At 35.8% G+C, this 17,869-nt stretch overlaps 1 pseudogene across 1 annotated transcript in view; it reads right to left on the reverse strand.

Moving 5' to 3' along the window:
• The window catches only part of LOC144281620 (large ribosomal subunit protein eL6 pseudogene), a 421,773-nt pseudogene that overhangs the window by 246,185 nt on the left and 157,719 nt on the right, over positions 1-17,869 (reverse strand). Inside the window, exon 2 of the transcript XR_013350051.1 lies at positions 15,075-15,119. The product of XR_013350051.1 is annotated as a large ribosomal subunit protein eL6 pseudogene (transcript). The remainder of the gene's footprint in view (positions 1-15,074; positions 15,120-17,869) is intronic.

A 17,869-nucleotide genomic window follows, 5' to 3' on the forward strand; every position in this document is an offset into this window, starting at 1 on the left:
GAGAGGGGCCATATTTCCTAAGTTCTTACAACCCACGAGACTTAAAGCTTAGGATTTTAAAAATTGGCGGTCTTTCTCTGGGAAAGTCCAAAGAGCAGTAGGAAATGGAGTCTCCACCAAAGAGACAGTGTGACAAACAGCCCATGCAGATACAGCCTAGAGCCAGCAGACCGGAGGGAGAGTAATACACTCACCTTAGATCATGGCCTGGAGAGAAGGGGTCACCAGGAGACTCCTCCAGTTAAAAGGAGCTGGCTGGCACTATTTTCTCTTCCCACTCTCCAGCATAAACACCTGGGAACCAGCTCAGTGCTGACACCTGCTACCTAACTTGCCTGTACCAAACCCCAACCACTGTGCTTCAGTAATTTAGCACATCCCAGTCATGCTCATCTCAGTCCCAGCACTGCAGGCTCTTCCCCCCAGAAGATTGGTGCCAACCCTTGCCAACACCACATCTTCTAAACTTTGGGTTGTGTGGGACTTCAGTTCTGTTGGCAGCAGGGGCAAGTCTCATTTCACTAGTAGATCACTGCACACCTTGATAATAAGATGCACCCTACTCCTGCTAGGGACCAAACAGTGCCCACAATAGGCAAATAGGCCCAAACAAAATAATTGGCATAGTATGCTGCTCAACATAAATCAGTAATAATTAAAATTGGTTAGCGCTTCAGGATATACCATACTCTATGCCAAATTCTTCTTCATAAAGCTGTCATTGTTAAGAGCAAGAGAAGTGGGCAGCCCGGGTGGCTTAGTGGTTTGGCGCTACCTTCAGCCCAGGGCCTGATCCTGGGGACTCAGGATCGAGACCCACGTCAGGCTTCTTGCATGGAGCCTGCTTCTCCCTTTGCCAGTGTCTCTGCCTCTGTTTCTCCCTGTGTCTCTCATGCATAAATAAATAAAATCTTAAGAAAAAAAAAAAAGAGCAAGAGAAGTAGCTGAGTTTTTTCTAACACAGAAACAGACACAGAGAGTTAGTTGCATGCTCGTGGGTTGGAAAAACAAATATTATTAAAATATCTATATACCCAAAGCAATGTACAGATTTAATTACATCTCTATCAAAATACTAACAGCTTGGGATGCCTGGGTGGTTCAGCGGTTCAAGGTCTGCCTTCAGCTCAGGTCGTGATCCTGGACTCCCAGGATTGAGTCCCACATCGGGCTCTCTGCATGGAGCCTGCTTCTCCCTCTGCCTGTGTCTCTGCCTCTCTCTGTGTCTCTTATGAATAAATAAATAAGTAAATAAATAAATAAATAAATAAAATCTTTAAAAAATACTAAAGCTTTTCACAGTACTAGAACAAAGAACCTTAAAATTCATATGAAAACATAAAAGACCTCAGAGAGCCAACGCAATCTTGAAAAAGAAAAACAAAACTGGAAGTATCACAATTCCAAATTTCAAGTTATAAAAGTATCACAATTCCAAATTTCAAGTTATATTTACAAAGTGGTGATAATAAAACAGTATGGTTTATATGGTTTATAGTAATAAAACTATATGATACTGGCATGAAAATAGACACACACAGGTCAATAGAGTAGAGCAGAAAACCCAGAAATAAACCCACAATTATATGGTCAGTCTTTGACAAAGAAGAAATAATATACAATGGGAAAAAGACAGTCTTTTCAACATATAATGTTGGGAAAACTGGATAACCTCATGCAAATGAATGAAACTAGACCATTTTCTTTCACCGCACAAAAAAATAAACTCAAAAGGGATTAAAGACCTAAATGTAAGACCTCAAACCATAAAAATCCTTAAAGAGAACACAGGCAGTAATCTCTCTGACATTAGCTATAGCAACATTTTTCTAGATACGTCTCCTGAGGCAAGGAAAACAAAAGTAAAAATGAACTATTGGGACCTCATCAAGAAAAAAGCTTCTGCACAGCAAAGGAAAAAATCAACAAAACTAAAAGGCAAACTATACTTTGGGAGAAGAAATTTGCAGATGACATACCCAATATCGGGTTAGTATTCAAAATACATAAGAACTGATACAACTCAATACCCAAAAGACAAATAATCCAATTTAAGAAATGAGAAGACATGAAGAGACATTTCTCAAAAAAAAAAAAAAAAAAAGACTTTCAGATGGCTGATAGACACATGAAAAGATCTCAAAATCACTTATCATCAGGGAAATACAAATTAAAACCACAATAAGGTATCATGTCACACTTGTCATAATGGCTAAAATCAAAACCAGAAGAAACAACAAATGTTGATAAGGATATGGAGAAAAAAGAATCCTCGAGCACTGTTGGTAGGCATGGAAATTGGTACAGCCGGTGTGGAAAACAGTATGGAGTTTCCTCAGAAAATTAAAAATAGAACTACCCTACAATCCAAGAATCACATTACTGGGTATTTACTCAAAAAGTACCAAAACATTCAAAGGGATACATGTACCCCTATGTTTATTGCAGCATTATTTACAATAGCCAAACTGTGAAAGCAGCCCATGTCCATCCATAGATGAATAGATAAATAAGATGTGGTATGTATATAATTTAGCCATAAAAAATAACATAGAGCTAGAGAGTATAAATCTGAGGGAAATAAATCAGTTAGAGAAAGTCAAGTACCATATGATCTCATATGTGGAATATAAGAAACAAATGAGCAAAGAGAGAAAGAGAGAGACCCAAACACACACATACACAGATTCACAGATACACAGAAACAGATTCTTAACTATAGAGAACAAACTGATGGTTAACATAGGGGAGGTGGGTTGGGGGCTGGGTAAAATAGATGATGGGGATTAAAGAGTACACCTATCATGGTGAAATAAAGTAAAATAAAATATTAAATGATTTTAAAATAAACTCATAACATCCCTTAATACAGTTCTTTCAACAGAAAGATGAAATGTACAGGTACCAACCTGTAAGATATAAATGTGGTAAATATTTCACCAGAAACACACACACACACACACACACACACACACACACATGATACAAAAAAAGGTATAACATGCCTGTTTTTTTTTTTTTTCACAGATGTATCCACATCTCCTAGGATAGTTCCTGACACATTGTTAAGCATTCATTAAAATACTCTTGCCTATATAGTAAAGTGAATAAATGAATGCATGAATGAACATATCTTAGAGACTAAGTTTTATCCCTTTTTCTTGATAGATTTTTTTATTTGAACATATTCTTTCTGAGCATCATGTCTATATTACATACATATATATAACAAAAACATTTAAATTTACATAATAATATATTTTTCCACTTGTTTTTTACCCAATATTACATTTTTTTGGAATCTTATCTGTCTTGATACATGATTCCCATGTGTTATATACAGATAATAATATTCCGTCATATGAAAAAGCTGAATTATGTGCATTCTCCTGGATACAGATAGTGAGATTATATCTAAAGTTTCTATATTTTAGGAAATACTATTATGAACATCCTTGTGCATATATCTTTGTGTATATGTGAAAATGAGTAAAGAAAATACCATAAAAGTGAAAGTGTTGGATAATAAAGGATCTTTGTTATCAGTTTTACTAGGTATTCCTGAAATGATTATTCATACTGTTATGAAAGTTTCTTTCCACAAGCAATGTGTGTGAGTTTTCTCATATCATTGCATACTCATCACTACTTGGTAAATTTTTTTCAATTTTTTGGCAACCTGACAGTTGTGTAATGGTTTGCTATTACTTCAAATCTATTTTTTATGATTTAAGTGAAGTTGTTTTGAATCTGAGTGAATTTGTTTACATTGAGGAAGCTGTGTCAGGATGTTGTTATCAACATCTGTTGTTAATATGCACTCAGTAATTTAACTGTTGATGGGTGCTGCTGGGGACTTATCAAGAAAAAACAGAAAGAAGGCTATTATATAATGTACATTTAAACTTTAAATACCAAGATTTTGTGAGGGCTTACCAAGGGTGTCTAGTCTGGGCAAGTCTACTCCTTGCTGATCTAAATAGCTCTCCAAAGATCTTGAAACCTTTGCTCTTGTCATGGCCAGGCTACCTGTGGTCAGTAATGGCATTAAATCATGCAGCAGTCTCAAGAAGAGAAGGGACATCCATTGCTGCTTTGACAAGGCTACACCCTATAGGCAGTAATGCAAACTATGCAATGATCTCTCGAGTAATAACTTTTATAGCAGCCCACGTTGCCTGGTAACACTGGTGTCACTGCCCACTAGCTGTGTGCCCAGCATCAAGGGACTATAACAGCAGCTGATGTCCAGATTTTAGTTGGAAATATTGATTTTAGAAGATATCTGCAAATGACATATCAGATAAAGGGCTAGTTTCCAAGATCTATAAAGAACTTATTAAACTCAACACCAAAGAAACAAACAATCCAATCATGAAATGGGCAGAAGACATGAACAGAAATCTCACAGAGGAAGACATAGACATGGCCAACACTCACATGAGAACATGCTCTGCATCACTTGCCATCAGGGAAATACAAATCAAAACCACAATGAGATACCACCTCACACCAGTGAGAATGGGGAACATTAACAAGGCAGGAAACCACAAATGTTGGAGAGGATGCGGAGAAAAGGGAACCCTCTTACACTGTTGGTGGGAATGTGAACTGGTGCAGCCACTCTGGAAAACTGTGTGGAGGTTCCTCAAACAGTTAAAAATAGATCTGCCCTACGACCCAGCAATTGCACTGCTGGGATTTACCACAAAGATACAGAGTCAATGAAACGCCGGGACACCTGCCCCCGATGTTTCTAGCAGCAATGTCCACAATAGCCAAACTGTGGAAGGAGCCTTGGTGTCCATCGAAAGATGAATGGATAAAGAAGCTGTGGTTTATGTATACAATGGAATATTACTCAGCCATTAGAAACGACAAATACCCACCATTTGCTTCAACGTGGATGGAACTGGAGGGTATTAAGCTGAGTGAAATGAGTCAATCGGAGAAGGACAAACATTATATGTTCTCATTCATTTGGGGAATATAAATAATAGTGAAAGGGAATAGAAGGGAAGGGAGAAGAAATGGGTAGGAAATATCAGAAAGGGAGACAGAACATGAGAGACTCCTAACTCTGGGAAACGAACTAGGGATGGTGGAAGGGGAGGAGGGCGGGAGGTGGGGGTGAATGGGTGACGAGCATCGAGGGGGGCACTTGACGGGATGAGCACTGGGTGTTATTCTGTATGTTGGAAAATTGAACACCAATAAAAAATAAATTATTAAAAAAAAAAGAATCAACTGATAGAAAGATACACCTCAACTAAATTTGAACTTTATTTCTTTCATTTCTCCTTTTCCTGAAACAATAGTGTAATTAACCTATCACAGGTATGGAGTATGTTATTCTTCATTGGCTTATTAAGAAATATTATCCTATATACTACTGACTTGTGAAATATTACTAGTATAAACAATAATTTCTACAGTAAACCTATGCTAAATAAATTATTGGCAAAGACAAATCTTAAGTCTCTGAGCATAATTTGGCCCAAACAAAATGACTAGCATAGTTGGCAGCCCAACCCAAGCCTATAATAATTAAAATTGGTCATTGCTTCAGGATATACCATTCTCTATGCCAAATTTGAAATACAGGTTGGTAAATTATGCTAAATTTATTATTGATCAAAATCTGCTAATGCCTGTTACTGGATTGACAAACTTTAAACTTAATATGCTATTTACTATTTATGGCTTTTTACTGAAACTATACACATCTAGTAAATGAACAAAATTGATAAAGCTATTATAGTTTGGACTCTGATGTTGGTCACAATAGTTATCTTAATATTACTTTACCATATTAAAAATGATTTGGAATACTTTATTAAGCATCTGTATCATAAAGCATGCTTTGAACACTGTTGTGAAAGGCAGAAGGACAATAGAGAATATGCTTCACTTATTAACACTACTAAAATCATTCAAAAGGGTTTAGGATCCCTAAAGACATATCAAAAATTTGCTTTGGACAAAAATGTAAGGGAACTCCAGATGTTGGACCAGTGAGTTATATGCTATAGTAAAAAAAGCAAATAAGGAAGAAATTCCAGCACTCTTATTAGGAGCAATCAGCAACGTAGATGCAGACATATAGAAAGGAAAGGCTATAGCCCAAAAGGTAATCTCCAGAGTATGAAGAAACACAGACTCTTATTCCTAAGAGCACTAATCCGCACCCCAAAGACAATGATGCTTATTATAACTCTTTGACTATTATAACTTTAGCCTACTAGAAATTAGGCCCATGAGAATAGACAAAACAACAAATGATAATGTAGAACCAGTCAGAGTTACTGAACAGACAGCCTATACTAGATAAGAGATGACAAAAATCAGGATAGAATTCCAACAAACTGATTTGGACACAGAAAACCAATGGCTATTAGATTTATAGGCCAAATGAGGACTTGATCCTCACAGGAGCAGATTGTGTAACTTGGATGCATTGCCACTCATGCTAAATTTAATCAACACCTTAGAGTATTTGGAGAAAATTATACTAATATACAAAGATCTCTGGCAGGGTAGCAGCACCTAGAGATTAAGATGGCCTATAAGTAATGTATTATCCCTTACAACATCTCCATGGAAAACAGCAGGGAAAACTACTAATATAATAATGAAATTAGGACATTTGACTATGATTTATGATAGGGGATAGACACCCTCATTGCTATATACAGAAACAACAGAACAAATTAAAAAGTCCATCCTAAAATCTGTGCCCCTGAAGGACACAACAGCATATTCATGATATTTACAAGTGCAATAAATGCAGGAAAACTCTTTGACTTGATCAGAATAGCTAAAGAATTGAGTCCAGATAAAAGCTATGGTTTTAACACTAATGTATATAGATAAAACAGGACTATACCTAATGTAAATAGCCTATTAGAAGCAAACCCATAGGCCTACCTGGCCTAGGCTACCTAAATCATTCAGACCACCACTCTTCAATTCAAATTATAAAAACAGGGCAGTCTGGGTGGCTCAACGGTTTAGCACCACCTTTGGCCCCGGGGCCTGATCCTGGAGACCTGGGATCGAGTCCTGCATCAGGCTTTCGCATGGAGCCTGTTTTTCCCTCTGCCTGTGTCTCTGCCTCTGTGTGTGTGTGTGTGTGTGTGTGTGTGTGTGTGTGTGTCTCATTAATAAGGAAATAGAGTCTTAAAAAATTATAAAAACAGAAACTCAAATAGAAACTCAGAAACTACTTACAGAGGCAGAGAAACAGAAAGAACCAATATTTTAGAGGAAATACACCTACAGAAAATAGACTCTCTAACCCATTTATGACAACCCATTCAGGAAACTTAGTCCTATTAATAGACGAGTCATTGACAAAAAGAGGAGAGAAAGAGAAAAAGTCCAGTGACCTTCAATAGGAACTCAGTAGATTCCATCTCCTGGCCAAAGTCAGAGACAATTGCCCTTATATTATAGTGACCATTTCAATTTAGAAAAAAAAAAAAAGACCTTTGTTAATAAAAAGACTTCATATACTATTATGATATTGAACACAGGATCCCAAGTAATGATGATTCAGGGACATCCCAATAAGAGGAATATCAGAAGAAAAGATTGTAGTATTAGTAGGAAAGTTAACCCCAGGAATCTGAATATATAGATTCCTAACAATTGATGACAGACCATCAGCCAAGGCAAAGTTCTTTATAGGACCCAATTTAGAAAACATCCTGGGAATGCATGTAATAGGACACCATGTGAATAATAAAGATATAAACATATCAAAAAATACTATAGTAAAATGGACTACAATTAAATACCCAACCCATCTAAGAGAATAAATACACCTCAATTTATCTTAAGGAAAAACATAATCAAATTGAGGAAAAAATTCAGGAACTCCTAAAAAAACAAATTATCATGCTTAATACTTCAACATATAATAACCTAATATGGACTGTTAAACAGCCAGATGGATCATATAAATCATATATCTAATAGATCATAGGAATTAAATAAACATTTTCCTAAAATTAAATAAACTTCTCCTAAAATTATTAACAGGCATTATAATAAAGAATATCATGACTGGACCCAGAACTTATTATGGTAATAAATTGATTTGACATATTCTTTGATATAGCTACCAATTGATGAGAAAAGCTAGCCTATGACTGCATTCACATGGGAAGATACACAATATCACTTTACTGTTACCACAGGGATACTTTAACGGTCCACTAATGTCCTTAACGTTTTAAGATAAGATCATCAGACCTTTCAGGAAAACAGCACACATACAAACCATCATTTCTTATAATGATGATATCTTCACTTATGGTAACAATTTGGAAGACCAGGGTAAGGTAAAAATAGAGTTAACTGAATTCCTTACACTCAGAGAATGAACAATCAATCCAGGTAAGATTCAAAGACTTCGAACTGCAGTGAAATTTCTAGGTATAATTTGGTCCCCTGAAAGTAGAAAAATATGAAACCGAGTCATAAACAGTATAGACAGCATACTAACTCTTACCCCAAAAGAAGGAGCTCAGAAAGTAATAGGATGTTTGGGTATTGGAAAAAGTACATACCACATATGGGGATAATATTAAGACATATCTATGAAATAACTAGGAAGAGTAGGGAATGGAGTTGGACAAAGACTGAAGAGGCAGCCTTTAGTTATTTAAAAATGCTGTCAGAACTATTAAAAACACATTGGCCCGAGCCAGTGAGGACTCTATACACAAACTAAAGCGCCTATACACTTAAAGGTTTGCAACATCAATAGGTACCAACTGGTTGGTATCTATTTTCAAACTATGGAAACTTCCTAGTTAAAAAACCACCTGGGTAGGGATCCCTGGGTGGTGCAGCGGTTTAGCGCCTGCCTTTGGCCCAGGGCGCGATCCTGGAGACCCGGGATCGAGTCCCACGTCGGGCTCCCGGTGCATGGAGCCTGCTTCTCCCTCTGCCTGTGTCTCTGCCTCTCTCTCTCTCTCTCTCTCTCTCTCTCTGTGTGACTATCATAAATAAATAAAAATTAAAAAAGAAAAAGAAAAAAAAACCCACCTGGGTAAAATTTGGGGTCCTGCAGTGCTTAAGTCCATAGTCACTGTGGATTGGCATCAAGGCTCATTTGGGCACTCTATGAGGCCCTACAAAATACAGAGCCAGCAACAGATGCTCTACACTAACTGAGAAAAGTCTTAGCAATGCCAATAGTGGGTTCACCAGATTTTCCAAAGGGTAAGCCTGTTCAAGCCTAAGAAGTTGAGCAGTGAGGACCATCCTTGTCTATAGAACTAAAAAAAAACAAACAAAAAAATGCGTGGTTTAAAGATGGATCAGTCTCCATAATACCATCCCAAATATGGTGGGAACTGTGCCCTTAAGGACTAATGATGGTCAAACTTTGACAGAATCAAGCTTGGGAGAACCAGTATAATGGGCTGAGCTAAAAGCCATAAAACTTGCAATTGAAAAATCTGTTAAGGGAACCCAGAATGAATCTTTTCTCAAACTCTTGGGTAGTAGCTAATGAGATAGCTATCTGGTCAAAAATACGGAGAAAAAAATGACTGGAAAATAGGAACTAAGAACACATAAAGTAAGGACATATGGCAGAAAACAGTGCAAACTTACATCTCCATAATTATCATATGTGTCTCAGCTCACCAGAGATGACTCTATGGTAAGGAAGTACAATAATCAGGTAGGTAAACCACTAAAGAAACTAATGAGGTGAGAATTCCTACACTTTATGACACAAAACCCACAATGATTCTAAAAAAAAGTCTAATAAAAATATGCATAAACTAAAGGAACAATGGATGATAAAACATAAAAGGATACATATGTCAATTGATAGAATTACATTTGACCTCTGAAAAATGCAGGGGTTGGGGGCAACAATCCCTTGCACAGTCAAAATTCCATCTATAACTTAAGATTCTCCCCAAACTTAACCTACTGTTATAATTAAAACATAACTTACTATTGACTCAATGCCTAATTTATAATATAAATAGTCAATTAACACTATTTGGTATGTTATATCTGATATATACTATATTCTGGCAATAATGTAAGCTAGAGAAAAAAATTTTTAAGAAAATAATAAGGAATATAGAAAACATATCTACAGTACTGTAATGTAAAAAAATCCACATATAAGTGAAGCCATGCAATTCAAGCCCATGTTGTTCAAAGGTCAACAGTATTATATAGACATATAACCAAAAGGGACACCCAGGCATACATGGCACTATGGTTAAAAACAAAAACATATATATATATACCAATTAAATATTCATAGCATCACTTTAAAAATGCAAGTATTGTAGAAAATTTAAAGCCTGGGAATATTTAATCAAAACAGCAAAGTTAAGCCTGATAAATCCTTCCAAATTATACAAATTGATTACATAAGACCCTTGTTTATGTCAGAGAGTAAATCATATGCATGCATTATTGTATTCTATTCCTACAGAAATAATGATCAAAAATTCACCATTAGAACATTGGAAATATTAATTGCTTGCTATCCTATCCATACAGAATCAGACTAGGGAACCTGCTTCATAGGAAAAATAATACAAGATTGGTACCTGGGTAAAATTTGGGGTCCTGCAGTGCTTAAGTCCATAGTCACTGTGGACTTATTGGCATCAAGATTGGGCAAAAGACCAGAGCATAATGAGAAGCTTCCACTCACCTTACAATACAGTTGCCTTTGGATCAATTGAAAGGTATAATGGCTTCCTTAAACAAAATCTTAGATAGCTTATAAACAATCTAGACATGAAAGCCCTAGACTAAAGTAATATGGTAAGCAGCACAGTCATTAACCCATATATATATATATATATATATATATATATATATATAACTAATGGTAAAGCAACTATAGAATCTATATGCAATAATCCACAAAACTAAAAATAACCACTAACAGCACCTCACACTAAGTTTAAGGGGAAAGTGTTAATTAAAAACATAATGGCACTTGACGGGATGAGCACTGGGTGTTATTCTGTATGTTGGTAAATTGAACACCAATAAAAAATAAATTTATTATTAAAAAATAAATAAATAAATAAATCCAACCATATCAATAATAAAAAATAAAAAAATAAAAACATAATGATACATATAATGTCAGTGAAATTATAGCATCTACCACAAATAAAACCTGTTGGGTGAACCAGCGACAAAACACACTACAGCAAATTAAAGAAAATAACATGATGTCTTTATAAAAATTTCAAGTATGAAAAACATCACCTTTTATTGTATCAGCATTGAATGCAGACACAAAAACACTGATATTTACTCCATATATGATGGCAAGCCATCAAGTATCAGACACATTTTTGTACAGCATCATTACCAAATGCCTAATATTTAGCCTGGCATGATAAAGGACAATTACATTCAGTGCAATACTGGAAGTAATAGCCATTATAACTATTGATTCCCTTGAGTGACAAGAATATCAATGAGAAATAATTAGAAATTTATAGGACACTATCTTGATTTTGCAGGTATGAACCCGCTATGCATCTTGAACACTATAAACATTACTAGGTGGGTCAGTATAGGATAGACACACTATTTTGCCTATTGCCCACTACTAGGTACCATACTCATTGCACCTATGGATACTCCATGAATAGCACCAACAATAGCAGTTGTTCAACTGCTCCAAACTGGAGTTCACCCTCTGGTCAAGGCACAGCTTTACCATTGTGATTATCTTCCCTTCTCCCACAGATTGTCATTCTTGTGACAATCACCAACTCAACCTTTCCACCCTAACCTTTGCCATCAGCATCATCTGTTAACTGAGATACCTTTGATGAAGGGAGAAACCTTGTATTGTAGGAAGCTGATAAAGCAGTGGAAACTTCCATTTCAATCTCCCCCAAATCAGCACGGATCCTGAGCAATGACGCTCTTATATCAGACAACTCAGAGGATGAAGATTGACCTGATCTAATAAATGTCTCTTGGTATTATAACCTAGCAAACACACCAACTCACCTAGATACTTTATTTTTTATCTCTACCTTGGCTTACTGAATTGAGTGCAACATTAGACATATGACAAATATTTTGTGAAAATAACCCCAATTTAATTCCTGATTCACTTTGTGTGCTAGCATTTTATTGCAGTAGATGCTGAATATGCAAAATGGGTACTTGTATACCCACAGCCAAGACCATTTCCAAATCTTATGGCTACTTATTTACTAGGCCAACTTGCTGCTCTTGCTCATCTAGAACTTGGAGACTACTTACCTATCCATTCAGTATCCCCAAACACTATGTGTTTCTTAAATTGCTTATTATCTTCTGTTTAATGGAGAAAAGTCTATGCTTCACCCTCTGCAGCCTCAGCACCCAGTTCTAGCACAGCTATATCTCCTACTTCATCCAAAAGTGAAATATCTCAAGTTAGCCCTCTCAGAATTACCACTGATTTTTACCCAGTAAATCAGTCTTATGCAATATCAAGGCAAATATTTGGCTTTAGCAATAGCCCAAGCATAGCTACAAGAAATTACAAAAATTGCCACATACACATACACTAATAAGGATATCTTAGAAAATATGTTTAGGGCAGCCTGCGTGGCTCAGCGGTTTAGCACTGCCTTCAGCCCAGGGCATGATTCTGGAAACCTAGGATCAAGACCCTCATCGGGCTCTCTGCATGGAAGCCTGCTTCTCCCTCTGCCTGTCTCTCTCTCTCTCTCTCTCTCTCTCTCTCTGTGTCTTTCATGAATAAATAAATAAATAAAAACTTAAAAAAAAAGAAAATATGTTTAGGGCATCTGGCTGGCTCAGACACTAGATCATGCAACTCTTGATCGTGGGGTCATGAGTTCAAGCCCCACATTCGAGGTTAGAATTTACTTAATAAAAAATACATTTAAACTACTATGCAGAAAAATATAACCATCAATTCAATATCCTATGCTATAAAAGAATTAAGCATGCAGTAAGAAATATTCATCTGCCACACTGGTGGAATATGAGCAGAGATATTAAATATATATAAAGGAGACTATATGTGCTCTGTATACACAAATCCTAAAGATGCATTTGTAAAAATGCAGCACCCTTTCACCCTTGCAGGATGCTCTTTGAATCAATTTATCAGTTGGCAGGGCATAAAATGACAATGCTAACGACATACACAGAACCATAACCCAACACTCACAGGACATATGATTGGTATTTAGAGACATCATCCAAAGGATTATATCACTTAGCTACATGGCAATGGATATTTGCATGAGATAAGGTGGGGAAACATGATAATGATGATAATGATAGTCTTTATTATGAAAATGATGGGGACAATACTACAATACCAATCCATATATTTAATAAGACATTACTGATTCCACCAAAAAAGCTACCTGAAATAAACTATCTCCACTTCCATATAAACAACATCTTTACTTAAGAGTCCCGTCAAAATATAATGGCATTAATGGCAAAAAGGTTAAACTTTATGTCACAGAATGGCCTAAAACTGTTTTATCATGGCAATATAACTATATATGAGACATCTATTGCTATATCTCTAGCAGAATTCTTTAACTCTTACATGTTCTTTGAAAATATAATGATGGAAGAAGGGAAGGAAAAAGAAAATAAGATGAAAATTGAAAATGAGGCAAACCATAAGAAATGCTGAACTCTAGGAAACAAACTGAGGGTTGCTGGAGGGGAGGTGGGTGACAGGAAGGGATAATTGGGTGATGGGCATTAAGGAGCACTTGATGTAATGAACACTGAGTGTTATATGCAAATGATGAATGACTAAATTCTAACTCTGAAAATATTTTTTAAAATATATATAATGATTCTCCTGTATACTCCAAGCTAAATTGGCAACACATGGGGATGTCCCATTAATCTTGATGATCTTAAATTATGAGACATACAAACATGACCTAACCCATCAAAAACTCTTTCAATGCCAATCAGGATTTTCAGAAAGCAAAGTCATATTGCAGTGTATAACAGAAAGATCCTTTCTATTTAGCAGTTACTATAGAGATGACTATAGACCAGAAAACACGATCAAAACAAAACAGTCTGTTAACCCAGAGAGAAGACAGGTATTAATTCATACACAGACAAAAATTAACGCAGTTATGAAGATGAAGACTGGGTAAACTGGCACAAGTTGCTGTATGTACTTCCTCTACATGGTATGCTGTTATACAATGTTTCCACAGAACCAAACTGTATCAGACCTTTCATATCCAAATTGAATGAAAATAAACTATAATTTTGTTTCCAAAACAAAACACATACATAGATACTTTGGTACCATCCATATACTATGACTTGACCTTCCCTTTCCAAAATAGTACTGTTACCATGTTAGGATGCACCAAATTATGGTGGCCCATGCCTAAGGTCATATATTGAACTTTAAATTGTACAAACTACATGTTCTTGAATAGAATATATGACATGACATACAGGTATTGTGAATATGAACCCAGACAGATTGTTCCTCTAGTGATGAGATGGGAATCTCAAAATTAATATGTAATGCATGCATTTGGATATATAAAAGATAATATACATATAAATGCCACTACATGGTGGGCAGGAGTATGGTCATACCAGTGTAAAAACCTTTATAGTAATATATTAAAAAACTGCCAAATGGAACAGAATTATGCTCCATTTATGGAACAGAAAACAGGAATAATAAATAGATGACTAGTAAAAAAAATAATGAGAAGTAAAATATTAAATTAAAAAATTGGGGACAACCTAGAAAAGCCACTAAAAAATAATGGAAGTGAGCTTACCACAGGGAATGCTAAATATGTAGATCCAGCCATAGGTAATCATGATACTTTGGGAATAAACATTGTCATAGAACATCCACGTGATGACAATTGGGAAATTATATCTTTGTTTTTAATGAAGTATGGTTGGCATTTAATATTACATTAGTTGCACATGTACAACATAGTGATTTGACAATCTTTAAATGTATCTTTAAATATAAGTAGGCCAAATATTGATCATTGACTATACCCCCAACTTATACTCACCTATTAGGAGATTAACAATAGATCCATGGATGCAATGTCCAGACTCTAAAAGAACAGAGATACTTTGTAAGGTGTACAGAGGATGCATAGGAAGCTTGGCATATAACATGTATCATTATCCTTGGTAATATACATCAGGCTTCTATCTCTCCACAGATATCTACCTCTAGAACATGGGAAATTAAAAAGCCTCTCATGGTTACACAGAAACTTAAAATAGTAGCCAATACCTTTTATTTAATATACATTTTCTAGTCAGATATAAAGCCCCAAACTGTGCTCAGTTTATCCATCTTTATTTATGCCCAATTTTAGAGCTCCTTGTTGGACTGGTGGGAGGTTTAATTGGAGACAAAATGGCAGTCATTTTTTTCTGAATTCCAAATCAACCAAATTACATCACATTTTAAAGACTTTGAAACCAAACAATCTCAATAAACAAACATTCACGCAAAGGCAGTTTTGTCTTTGTTGTGTACACAGATGGATAAAATTAGCAATATATTACAAAACACAAATAAATTTTGACAGAAGTAAATAGAGCAGAAATTCTGCATAAAGCAGTTGGAGAAAACACTAAATATAATGAAATACTAAAAAAATGATATAAAGTTGTTTCTCTAAGAGTAGATTGTCAATTGTTGCTGTTAAGATTGGTTTATATATGGAACATTCTTAAAAAGCTAGAATCTTGGAGCACGATAGTTACTTGAGATAATAGATAATTCAACCAGAACTAGAATAAATAATTCAACCACATCCCACTAGTTATGATTCCTTGGGCAACTATGAAATTAAAATATTGGTATGTAAAAAAGAAACATGACTTTGGGTTGCCACATTTTTGCAGTTCCCCAATATCAAAAGGGAGAGAGGAGTCTACAAGCCACAGAAAGCTCCCATATCATAGAAGAAACACACGTTCATAAGGATATTTTAATGAAATGGAACCAAAATACCTTTGTCACTGCTACATCTTTGGATAAACCTATGTTACAAGTACCCATGACTAAGACCTTGAGGTTTCCCTAACTAGTTATATTTAATATGGGACACTGGACAATAGTATGCTTTAAGACCAAACTTACCCTCACCTATTGGAGTCAAAGAGAAAAAAGATACATAATGTGATAGAATGTGTGAAAGCAGCATAGGTAATAAATGTGACAACAGAAGGAAAAAGATACTGTTCACGGTCAATAGAAGAACTATTTAGAAACTGGAGAAATATTTCACATTGAGCTTCCTAAAATTAATTTAATAAATGTAAATCATACATTAGAAAAATTAAGACGAGTAAAAGAACATTTGGAAAATGAAACTAATAAAGTCAAAATAATTAGGAGGAACTGAAAAGAGAACAAAAACATGGCATTCTGTAAAATAATGACAGCCTTCAATTTTGATGTTATGGTGTATGAAGATGTGCTCAATCGTGCTATGCAAGTCTGTGTCCTCTGGAGTTTAAAAAAAATAATATTTACATGATAATGTACTTGTCAAGGAAGTTTAATAGCTTTTTAAGAAGCTCCACTCTTGGTTATTTAGTGATTGAATATGGTGCCATGTTAAGGGGTTATTTGCTACACTTATGCTAATAATACTAGGAGTATGGTTGCTTAAGTTGGTCATTAACCTATGGTGTAAAAAATATGTGTCAAAAGAAAATTACACACAAAATAAAATTGAGTGTGATTAAGACAATAAGTATTTTTTTTAATGATAGTCACAGATTGAGAGAGAGAGAGAGAGAGAGAGAGAGAGGCAGAGACACAGGCAGAGGGAGAAGCAGGCTCCATGCACGGGGAGCCTGACATGGGATTCGATCCCAGGTCTCCAGGATCGCGCCCTGGGCCAAAGGCAGGCGCCAAACCACTGCGCCACCCAGGGATCCCAAAGACAATAAGTATTTTACAATCACAGGGTGAACTGATATATATGTGAACTTAAATTTGTAAAGGACATTAGGTCCTTAGGATCCATATAAATTAGTGATTTAGAATAAAAGAGTGGATTATTGTGTATTGGCTTGCTATGATTTCAAATACATTTGTTTATAACTTAAGTAAAGTTGTTTTGAATCTAAGGGTGAATTTGTTTACATTAAGGAAGCTGTATCAGGATTTTTTTAACTCAACATTTGTAGTTGTCAAAAAGTTCTCAATAGCTCAACTGTTGATAGGTGCTATCAGCAATTTATCAATAAGAATATTTGGAAGATGGGGCATATAGGTGGCTCAGTTAGTTAAGAGTCTGCCTTCAGCTCAGGTCATGATCTCTGGGTCCTGGGATAGAGCCCCACATCAGGCTCCCTGCTCTGCAGGAAGTCCGCGGCTCTTCTGTCCCTACGACACCCCCCCCCCCACCATACTTGCCCTCTGTCTCAAATAAATAAATGAAATATTTAAAAAATAATAATATTTGGAAGAATAGTATTGAGAAGAGGGTCTTTTCAATAAGAACAAATGGAAGAAACATAATGGACATTTGAATTCCAAATAATAAGGATTTGTGAGAACTTAGAGTGTTAGGTCTAGCCAAGGCTACTCTTTGCTGATCTGAATAGTTCTCCAAAGATCTTGAGATAATTGCTCCTGCCTTAGCCAGGCTACTTTTTTTTTTTTTTCTTTTTAAAGATTTTATGTTTAAGTAATCTCTACACCCAACACGGGACTCAGACTCACAACCCCAAGACCAAGAGTTGCATGCTGTACTGAGCCAGCCAGATACTCCTTGGCCAGGCTACTTTTAATTGGCAATGGTGTGAAATCATGCAGCAGTCTCAGGACCAGAAG

The sequence above is a fragment of the Canis aureus genome, chromosome 13 (genome assembly GCF_053574225.1).
Source record: "Canis aureus isolate CA01 chromosome 13, VMU_Caureus_v.1.0, whole genome shotgun sequence".
In the NCBI taxonomy this organism is placed as follows: domain Eukaryota; kingdom Metazoa; phylum Chordata; class Mammalia; order Carnivora; family Canidae; genus Canis; species Canis aureus.